The sequence below is a fragment of the Anastrepha obliqua genome, chromosome 1, assembly GCF_027943255.1.
Source record: "Anastrepha obliqua isolate idAnaObli1 chromosome 1, idAnaObli1_1.0, whole genome shotgun sequence".
NCBI lineage: Eukaryota > Metazoa > Arthropoda > Insecta > Diptera > Tephritidae > Anastrepha > Anastrepha obliqua.
The window spans coordinates 148754025-148766169 of record NC_072892.1 but is presented as its reverse complement, the minus strand read 5'-3'; positions in this window follow the sequence as shown (position 1 = coordinate 148766169).

The following is a 12145-nucleotide window of genomic DNA, read 5'->3' as shown; positions in this document are numbered from 1 at the left end:
ATGCGGCAATTCTGCTTATTGACGACTCCACTGAGGTGAAAATGTGCTTCAACACTGAAGATGGCTTTCTTCGAAAATTGGTCATTCACTGTTGCCATTTCCTGCCACCATTCTGACTATTGACGACGCTTGAAATGGTCAAGAGGCTCTAGTTCTTGAGTCAATTGCACCTTGTAAGCGTGTAAATGCAAGTCTTTATGCATAATGTTCAGCAACGACGAGCGTGAGAGGTGCAATTGTTGGGCACGACGACGAGTTGAGGTGGACGGCTCTTCAACCACACTATCGCGAACAGCAGCAATATTTTCTGCAGTACGAGCTGTACGAGCATGCACTGGTGTTTTCCCATCTCCTACAGACCCGGTTTGCTCAAACTTTTCCACAATTTTTCCCATTGTGCACACATTTGGACGATTAAATTGACCGAAAAAATCACGAAGTGCGCAATATGCATATTGATTTGAACGCCCGTTTTCATAATAAGCCTGAATAACTTAAACGCCTTGCTCGATTGTGTATCTTTCCATGGTTCAAATTGAATTAGTCTGAAATTGAAAAATGTGAAATGAAATGCAAACGGAAACTTGACGCTTAGGTGTGGCTTACATTCAATATCGGTCCTTGAAATTTAACCACCCTTTATATTAACTGAATATATGCAAAATGCAGCGCTCGAACAGTGAATATTTATGCATTTGTTTGTGTGTATGCAAATGTAATATCCGGTATTACTCAATTTCATGTCCGTATGTATCTATAACTATAATATATAGGCCACATTAAGTTATGTACATATGTGTGTGTGTTATCACATCTATTATTATAGTCGCATGTGTAGGTATGTAAATACTTTGATTTCTATCTAGGACATTTGTCCCCAACAGACCACAAAGTAGCTGTACGCTTCTGGTATTAGCTGATACAAATGTTTTAAGTAAGTACAAATATAAATACCAAGCAGTGCATATTTTAAGTTTACGTGAGAATGATTAATATTTTCTCTTTTTATTATTCTCTGTTGGTAAATGGTTTAGTTGGTAAATGGTTTAGAGAATTTTGCGTGTTCTACAGGAATGCAACAAAAAAAAAAAACAGAATTATATGAGCCTGCTGGCAAACAATTGCTGACAATCTCTCTCGGCTGATGAACATTCATATATATCATACTTGCGCTTGCATTACACTTTCTTCCATTACAAAGTATAACAAAGGATGATGAGATTGGAGATACTTTTTCAAAAATGGTTTTTTGATAGATCACGCGTGACTACTGTCAAACTAAATACATCACTTTCTTCAGTATTCATTGACATTACAAATCGTGCAATTGCATTACGAAAATCAGCGCTCTACGAAAGGTATTTATCGCGCGCTTAGGACAATTTATGGTGTTCAACGATGAAGCCCATTTTTGGCTTATGGACTCAGTCAGTAAGCAAAATTGCCATATTTGGGCTGAAGAGCAACTCGAAATCCATTCAGAAACAGCCAGGAAATATACAAGAATAATCGGCTTGTATTTCTTCAAAGACGAGGCTAATGTCAATGTAACAGTGACGCAATCGTGTCATGATAAATGATTTTTTAAAGTAAAGTAGTAAATTTATTGACGAGACACCGACCGAAGTCCTCCAGCGAATCATTCAAACTTGGTGTTTACGGATGGTCGAAAGACGGGCAGTTGTGACGCTTTATAATGAGTTTGAAGGAAACTTTGAATGTTTTTAAATAAATTACCATTATTTTTTGAAAATTCGGCTGCGCACAAAACTAAATGTGGATACCACTAAAAGTTTTTCTCAAAAATAGCAAGGAAGTAACGGAAAGCACTGTTACTAATTACCGAATAATGTTTTTGGGTGATGGTCTGTTTGTTTACTGCAGCTATTTAATTCTGAGATGTCAAATATGATTGGCGTACGACTTACGTATGCAAAAATTACAAATCTTTAGATAAGGCGATTAATTTTGCACCTCCTTGTAAAGCGTTTTTCAATAGGTGAAGCACTTTTTCCGTTAGGGAGGGCGAACGACGCAATATTTTTTATTTTTCGCTTGTCATTTGTAAACTTCATTAGTATACATTTCATCATGGAACTCTACACACTTGAGCAACGATTGCAAATCGTGCAAATTTTTTATGAAAATAATCTTTCTGTTGCTGCTACTTTAAGAGCATTTTTTCCAAAAAATCATCTTCAGTGATGAAGCTCACTTTTGGCTCAATGACTTTGTCAACAAGCAAAATATGCGTTACTGGGCAGAAAGCAATCTACACGTGATTCATGAGGCACTGTTGCATCCCGAAAAAATCACTGTTTGGTGCGGTTTCCATGCCGGCGGCGTAATTGGCCCATATTTTTTGGCCGCAATTAAATGGTATGGACTTAGACGACATGTGGTTTCAACAGGACGGGGCCACAAGCCACACAGCACACGCTACAATTGATTTGTTGAAGAGTAAGTTCGATGAGCGCATTATTTCCAGAAATGGACCGGTCGAATGGCCGCCACGCTCGTGTGATTTGACGCCTCTAGACTATTTTCTTTGGGGTTATGTGAAGTCATTGGTCTACAGTAACAAGCCGGCGACGATTAGTGAGCTCAGAGCCAATATTAAACGCGAAACTGCTGGAATTTCGGCCGATTTATGCAAAAGAGTGGTCGAAAATTGGATTCAAAGATTGGACTTCGTAAAACGTGCATGCGGTGGTCATGCAAAAGAAATCGAAATTCATACTTAAATGTATATGTTCAAACTCGATAATAAAAAAAAAATTAGTTAAAAAAGTCAAACCGTTTGTGTTTTATTTAAAAAAAAAAGTTGAAGCGCTCTTACTGAAAAACGCTTTATAAGGGGTCACAAGGTAGAAATTCTCGAGGCCTAGGCGTGCAAACAGCTATAAAGATAATTCACTTGCCGTTAGTGTCGTTTCGTACAAATCACTTGCTCTGACTACGATTCTTTCGCGAATAGCAATGGAACATCGCCGATTTTTGCCATTTACCATATATAGATGCATCAAATAATTTGCCAAATTTACTGTGTTCGACAAACTTTAGATAGTGACGAAGAGAGAATTGTGAAGGCATTAGTAAAAAAGTATGAATGAGCTATTGCCATTGCAAAACTGCCGTGGGTCAACGCCATGTTATGAGTGGTATGTTAAAATTAATGAAGGAATAATGAAAGAATGAAGGAAAAGGAAATTCGAGATAGAATAAAGGAACGGCCCCAAAAATGTGCAGAAAGAATGTATCAACATTTTGAAGCCTTAATAGAAGTTCCTATAAAAAGGAAAATTTATTTCAATGATAAAAGTCGTAGGTACAAAATATCCGTAATATTTAAAGCAAGATGCAATATTTTGAAATTAAATGTTATACACTTATACGAGGGGTGCCTTTTATATGCCGGGATTTGGCAACCCTGGTGTTGCAATCTGGCAACTGACAGCTGTATCCCAAATGTTGAAATTTTTTGGCTTTTACGTACTCAGAACGTTTTGAAATACCAGCGCTATTTGTGTTGTTTACAGTAACTTAAAAGTTTCATCTCGGTCCAAAAATGGAATTAAATCGTGAACATTTTCGTGCGATTATTTTTTACAACTTTCGACGTGGATTAACTCAGCAACATTGCATGGATAAACTTAATTCATTTTTTGGCGATGAAGCTCCATCAAGGATCAGTGTTTATCGATGGTATGGTGAATTCAATCGTGGTCATAGTACACTCCAAGACGAATTTCGTGAAGGTCGTCCAAAATCAGTTGTTGTTCCGAAAACCATTGATGCTGTGCGCGAACTGATATTGCAAGATCATCATGTGACCTATCGTGAGATTGAGACAATCTTAGGCATTAGTGGGACCAGCATACATTCAATATTGCATAAACATTTGACTGTCAAAAAAATTTGTTTGCGTTGGATCCCACACAATTTGTCAATCGCTCAAAAAACTCTCGTGTCGATTGGTCGAAGGAAATGCTCAAAAAATACGATCGCGGGGCTTCGAAACACGTCTATGACATCTTGACAGGTGATGAATCATGGATTTACGCGTATAAGCCCGAAAGTAAACAGCAGTCGACTATATGGGTGTTTCAAGATGAGCCAAATCCAACAAAAGTTGTTCGCGCACGAAGCACTTCCAAGCAAATGGTCGCCTGTTTTTTCGGAAGAACTGGACATGTCGCAACCGTACCACTAGAACAACGCAGAACAGTAAATTCTGAGTGGTACACAACCATTTGTTTGCCAGTTGTCTTCCAAGAAATTGGGAAAACCAATCGCCAAAGACGGATCACTCTTCACCAGGACAATGCGAGCTCTCACACATCGGCTCAAACAACTGCATTTTTGAGCACCCAAAACATCGAATTAATGGGTCATCCGCCGTATAGTCCTGACTTGGCACCGAATGACTTCTTTTTATTCCCGTACGTAAAAAACAAACTGAGAGGTCAACGTTTTTCGACACCTGAAGAAGCGGTTGCGGCATTCAGAATGCATGTTTTGGAGGTACCTCATTCAGAGTGGCAAAAGTGCTTCGACAATTGGTTCAAACGTATGCAAAAGTGTATAGATCTTCATGGAGAATATTTTGAAAAACATTGTTTTGTTTTTGTTCTCTAATCTCGACATATAAAAGCCACCCCTCGTATAATAATAACTGTACACTCTGCAAACTAAATGAAAAAAAGTGTTTGAGAGAAAGATTCTGGGTAAGATTTTTGGATCTTTGCACGTTGGAAAGGCCGGATATCGCAGGCGATGGAACGATGAGCTGTATGAGCTTTACGACGACATAGACATAGCGCAGCGAATATTGATCCTGGAGCTACGTTGGCTGGGTCATCCCGTCCGGATGGATACAAACGCTTCGGCTCTGAAAGTATTGGATACGGTGCCAGCTGGTGGTAGCAGAGGAGAGAAAGGCCTCCGCTGCGTTGGAAAGATCAGATGAAGAAAAACTTGGTTTCATTTGGTGTGTCCAACTGGCGCGGGTTAGCACGAGAAAGAAACGACTGGCGCGCTTTGTTAAACTCGGCCAAAATCGCGTAAGCGGTTATCGCGCCAATTAAGAAGAACAAAAAGGTTTGGCAAGTCATCATGAATCGTTTAACGCCAAACAAGACTCCCAAAACCTGGAAATTTACTTTGAAAAAAAAAAATTAAAATAAAAATAAAAATAAAAATAAATTTGTTCGCGAAGTTCACCGAACGAAGTGTTGAAGAAGACGCCGAAATGACAAACTTGTAGCCCTTTGTCCTTCGACTACGTGGGAAATTTCGTTTGAGATCTTAGCTTCGTTCGTTCGTTATGTGGCGCTACAACCGTGTATCCATTTTGGCCGAATCCAAACTGGGGCGCCAGCTGTTTCTGTCTTGCGCTCGTAGGTGTCAGCTCAAAATCTTGAGTGAAGACAGGTCCTGCAGAACTTGGTGTTTCCAAAGGAGATGTGGTCTTCCTCTTCCACGCCTTCAGTTTTGGGGTACCGTGTCGCAAATTCGCCTTGCGCAAACGTTTTCTTTCATACGGATGGCATGACCAATAGAGAAGGACCGAAAAAAAAATCTTTTTTAGGATCCAATTGTAATAGTGCGGAGGAGTTGCACTGTTAGACTAATAATGTGTGAGCCAAATTTCAGCCCAATCGAACGATATCTTCAGTCGTCAGCAGAGGCCTCAAATTCTGAAATTTCAGTTTAAATTCTGAACAATTTACCTTTTTTGAAAATACTTTTTGTTATCATACCGGTATATTTTAAATACAAATTTTATATGAGAAGGCCCACCGTAACAATTTAATTCGCTACTCTCCACTCTGTTTGTTTGATCAAGCAATACGTTTATGGAGCTCCCAGTAGGTTAGGTTAGGTTATGGTGGTAGTCGGTCTGCACGACCAACTCACTTAGAACTTACAGGTCTGTTGTGATACCACTGTGCTACCCGGGAACCTCATTTATCTTCCTTCGTGGAACCATTTTGTGGCTCTTATGGAACGTAGTATTGATGCCAACCACACGCCAGACAGTTCTGTAAGAGAATTAAAAAAGTATTTACCTAGAAAACCTGCTCTGATTCTAGCTAAGGCTGGACAATTGCAAAGGAAGTGCTCGAATGTTTCTTTCTCTTCCTCATCTCTGCAACTTGTGCAATATTCATGGGAGAAAACTCCTAGTCTCGAGGAATGCCTGCCAAATAGCCAGAGACCGGTTAAACAAGCCACAACCTTCGAGATATTGTCTCTTGAGAGACTAAGCAATTCCTTTGTTCTTTTCTTTTTTATTTGCGGCCATAGTAGCCTAGCTGTTACGCATGTATCTTCATTTCTTCATGACCTATTGGCCTCTTGTATAATGTGGTTTTTTATTATTAGTTTACTCGTGGCCATCGGTATTCCAATGGTACTTTTATCACCGAGCAGTTGGAGAGCAGTATCCTTTCTGGCTAGCTCATCCGCTTTACAGTTTCCCTCAATATCTTTATGTCCCGGAACCCAAATAAGGCTGACTTTGAATACGTCACTAATATCATTTAGAGCTGTCTGGCATTCCTGTGCAACCTTCGATCTTAGTAAAGCCGCATTCATTAATTTGATGGCCGCCTGGCTATCCGAGGATATATTAAATCGTTTTTGTCACGGCATGCGTATTTACGCGCTGAAATAGTAGCGCTATACTATACATCGAAAATAGTTGTTCTATTGTTCTAACTCAACGCCCATATCGCAAAAAGTATCGCGGCAAACAGACACCGTCTGACAATACTATTCGTCATTTTAACAGCTCTGGCAGCGTGAATAAACAAAATTGCCGCATTTGGGAAACCGAGAATCCACACGAGATCCATGAAGCGCCATTGCATGACCGGAAAGTAACTGTTTTGGCCGGCATTTGCGCCAAAACCATCATTGGGGCATATTTATACCGAGAAAACGAAACGATCGAAGGAAACCGATATCGATGGATGTTGGCTCGTTATGTCTGTACTGTACTGATTTCAATAAGACGTTGCACCATGCCACACTGCGAATGCAACAATCGAATTTCTGCAACGAAAATTTCCGGTACGTCTAGTGTCAAAAAGAGGCAACATCGACTGACCCCCCGTCCACCTGACTTAACCCCCTAAGCATTAAAGGGAAAGATACAATTGACCGGTACTAACCTATGCCGCGGAGAGACAAGTGAGACAATAGCCAATACAAATGCTGCAAAACACGTTGGGAATAAGGAGGATATGTCGACTCGACGCTACAATCAATCCCAGCTGACACCCGTATAGATCTGGTGCACAAAGAAGAACTCAGAAAACTATTCCATATACCATTGTCAGGTGAAGTCAAAATAGTGGAAATGGAGAGTAGAAAAATCATATAAAGCGTATACCTGAATATCGACTAGACAAATCTGTGACAATGGAAAAACCACTGACGGCAAAGCCACCCCAACGATAGCACGAATGCAGGACATCACGCTCTACCAAAAATTATAAATATTATAAGAATTTGACAAATATACATATTTTGTATCAGTATTTTTGTATTAATTTTATTTCTTTATTAATTGTTGCATAAATGTATTATCCAGCTAACTTGAAAACAATTAGAATGTTTCACTCGGTAGAATTAAAATTTTTTGGAAGCTATAAAAAATTGTTTTTTATGCCATCAGATTGAAAAACATTGCCTTTTATATAATATAGACGATAAATAGAAAGCAATAAAAAGCATCCCACACATATCCCAGATGCACTTCTTTTGTTGCAATGGTCAAGTGGTAAAATGGTAAAAACAGCTACGATTGCCTACTCTGAGAAAAACTTGTTTTTACTATTCCCGATAACATTTTAATTTATTTATTATATTTATTTAAATTTATTTTTGTTTATTACATTTAATACCACACAATATTTTATTCGTACTCGATATCTTTTTTAAGATTGTTGTTATTATGTGAAAATAAATGCACTGACTATTTCTGCTGATTCAAAGCCATTTTTACTAAACTTGTTTATGCAAATACAATTTCGTTAGAAGAGCAACAGCAGCAACACAAATATTACGCTGAAACAAACTATCACGTGCGCCATGACCCGTGCGAAAAATAAAAAATCGAAAAATGAATTTAAAAACAGTAGAAATATTTTTTAGATAAAATCAAAACAATGTTTAAGAGCCCTCAATTCACAACATTCTAAAATTAGTCACATTGAAATATTGCCTGAGATTCGCTGATATCGACCAAATTGAGTTGTTTGTCCCGTGCGAATGCCCTAGTTTTTTGTAATTATGTTTACGAGGACCACAAATTAAACTTGCACCATTTATGGGAGTAATTAAGAGCCATAAATTAAGCCTATTGTCAAAATAAAAAATCGTCCTAACTGACAGGTTTTTTCAGTTTGAATCTGCGCGATGGTCACGTTCTGCATTTCCAAACGACAAAAATTTCCATATGTATTTTTTTTGTTTTTCAAATAAGGTGATAACTATAACAAAAACAAAATTAAAGCCTTTTCATTTCATAATAAATTCTAATTGAGCTTCAACGATTTATTTTAGTGAATATGGCGTTCGAGCGACATTTTTTATGTTTATTAAATTAATTAATTTTATTTATTTCTTAATTGTGGCATACACCGGGCACGTTTCCATTTTTCATTTAAATAGAGGATAAATCATTGAACTCTTCAGCAGCCTCATATAATACAGCCGTTGAAAAATACTTACGAAAGGAAGCGTTGGCAACCATATACGAGGTGTGTTCAAAAAGTATCGTGAATTTTGAGTTTTTCAAAAATTATTTTTTTATTCATTAATATCTACTTTGTCTCCTTCAAAGTAATCCCAATGAGATATTATGCACTTGTGCCAACGTTTTCTCCAATCTTCGAAGCACTTCAAAAAATCATTTTTTTTTTCTTGTTCAGGTCCTCCTTCGATGCCGCCTTTATCTCGTCAATCGTAGCGTAGCGTCGTTCTTTCATGGGCCTCTTCAGTTTCGGGAACAAGAAAAAGTCACAGGGGGCTGGGGAATACGGTGACTGTGGCAGCATTAGTGTGTTGTTTTTGGCCAAAAAGTCGCGCACAAGCAACGATGTGTGGGCAGAGGCGTTATCGTGAGCCAATTTTTGTTCTTCCGCAAATCCGGGCGTTTCTGGCGGATTGCTTCGCGCAAATTGCGGCAAGAACTCATGATGCACAACGCCCCTGCACTCGAAGAAAACGATAAGCAAAACTTTTACTTTCGACCGAACTTGGCGCGCTTTTTTCGGTCTTGGTTCGTGCGGCAGCTTCCATTGAAATGACTGAGCATTGGTTTGCATGTCATAACCATACGATTCGTCACCAGTTATGACCCTCAGGAGTCGTCGCGGACAGAGCCCAACATCTCATTAGCAATGTTCATGCGATGCTGCTTTTGTTCGAAACTGGTTTGGTTCGAATTTTGCGGCGACCCATCTCATGCCCAAATCATTGAAAAAAATCGAACGGATCGAGCCAATCGATATATGTCTAAGACCTCAGCAACTTCTCTAAGGAGATCGACGATTGGCCAATACCATTTTCTCCACTTCATCAATTTTTTCGTCTGTTGTTGAAGTGCTCGGGCGTCCGGCATGCTTTTCGTAGTTCACATCTTCTCGGCCTTCTGAGAACATTTTGTACCACCGATGAACGTTGCTTTGGTCCAAAGTACTCGTAGCTTCTCCGTATGACACAGTCAACATTCGGAATGCATCCGCGCACTTCATTTCGTTTTTCACACAAAATTTGATACAGGTTCTTTGATTCATCTTTTGGAATAGGTAAAAATCGAAGACGAGCCGAAACACGTGCAAGCAAAGCAGCTGTCAACAAATAACTGAACATTCAAAATGACCGAACTCGTCGACATGAGTGAAAGACATGAGTACCAACATATCGCCACAAAAAATGCGAAATTCGAATAGCGTAACCTGCGAAAATTCAAAATTCGGGATACTCGTATGCGGATGTTTTATCGAGTACGGAGCCATAATGGTACTTTTGGCGCTTGAATATATTTGCTGTGATCACTTCCATCGAAATGCACTCATTTATTTAATTCTCTTAAAGGCTTCGCATGGATTTTTTGCATTTTAGTAGAAGCGCTGATATTTTTTTGAGAAATTTACTTAAGCACGATTCGGTCTGCGTCCCAAGTTTTAGGAATTGTTTTCTGTTTTTATTGTAACAGGCAAATAGGTAAGAAATAAAATATCTAGAATTTTTCTACAGCACTTAACTTAAGTTGAAGCGATTTAATAATGTTGAAAAGGAAAAATTACATCTTAGCTCTTAGAAAAGCAATCATAGAGTTCAGATTATTAGATTGTCAAAACAGGATCCCAGGAAGAGTGGCATCCATCGAGAATTGTTTGGTTACTTGAAAAATCCAGTAACGCAAAGAATAGTTGCGCTTCGGTTGGCAAAAGCCATTGGTAACAGCAACGCAATGATAACGCCGAATTGAGTCTGCTTAAGGGCACATATTGTGGAATAAAAATCAGTGCCGTTATATTTTGTTCAGCGGCAAATTCATATGTCATTTCGTTCCCCGCGACTTCTATGTACCCTGGAACCCATAGAATAGGCTCATCAAGACATTCCAGCACCAGTTTGAATGTAACTTGGAAAGAGTTGAGAATCTTGGTTGCTGACTGACTATTCGTATGGATTGTTATGCTTCTGGTTACTTAAGAGGTACTGGACTATTGGGCATAATTATTTCAGTAGGAGCTGTGTGAATGTGAGAGAGATAGAAGTCATTTAACATTACTTGTGCGCCCGAATTTCTGGGTAGCAACATTTTACTATAGAAATCTTTGCTACGCAATGCAATGGACTTAAGCGGTTACTGAATAAGTTTCTCTAACTAACTTAAATGCCAGGCATCCAAGTGGTTGTGTGTGATACTCTATTGCCTTACAAGTGGAGAACGCAAAAGTTCTGGGCCGCTTCCGAATGGCAGAATGGTTTTGATGAGAAGTTTTTATTATATTATAATATATATATATATAAGTTTATATTATGTATATAAGTTTTCACTTGCCAAGCGGTAATTTCATGGCCTTCACAGAAAATATAAATCAAGCAGTCCATGTTGAAGCGAACTTTATATAAAACGTTTGACCTACACTCCTGCAAATTGCATTAATTTAAGCAACTAAGGCCTTTGTTCGATTGAAACACTGAACATTTATCAATTGTGCTGTGGAAAAGTTAAATTATATAACTATAAAAAAATCGTAGGCAAAGAGTATCACACATGAATATCTCCACACCTGTCCCAATGAGTTTCACCACAACCCACATTTACCATTGGAAGCGGCTGCAAACAGCGTAAAGTTTCGGTGGTAGATTTAGTTATGCATCAGAAATAGAAAAAAATCGATGTAGAGAATCCCATAAAGGGCATAGTAGACTTTTTTAAATCCAAAGCAGATTTTCTACAACAAATGCTGCTTGTTTGTACAGGTAAAATTAAAAAAAAACCAAGCTTGAACTTGGTCTGGTCTGATCATATAAGGCGGCCGACGGTTGGGAGACGCCGCAAAGACTTTCCTCCATTACTAAGAAACATTTACAGCCTTCTTTTTATTATTACTCATTTACTTATTTATTCATTTAGTCAAACCTACAGCAATAAGTTATTTTTAGAATGTTTGCACTTAAAGCTAAATTATTTATTAACTGTCATCCCTTTTTACTTGCAGTATTCGAGAGAAAGATGCTGCGGAAGATTTTTGGAGCTTTGTGTTTTATACTTACATAGATACAAAATTTTGAAAAAAAAATTGTTTTTTTTTTCATAAAATGTTAATATAATCCTTTAAGAATATGTCAAAAAATGTTTAGAACGTAGGAAATAGAAATTATGACATAATAAATAAAAAAAATTTAATTTTTTGTATTCAGGTCATTGACGCCGATGCTACAATGCCCGCCGATTGAGAATCTCCGCTGCGACCTTCCTGGAAGAATTGAGTGTATATCCGCCATTTTAAATAATTAAAATAAAAAAAAAATCTTTTTATATTATTGTAATATATAAATAAACTGTATGCCAATTATGACAAAAATATATTGACTTCTTCATTTTAAGTAATTT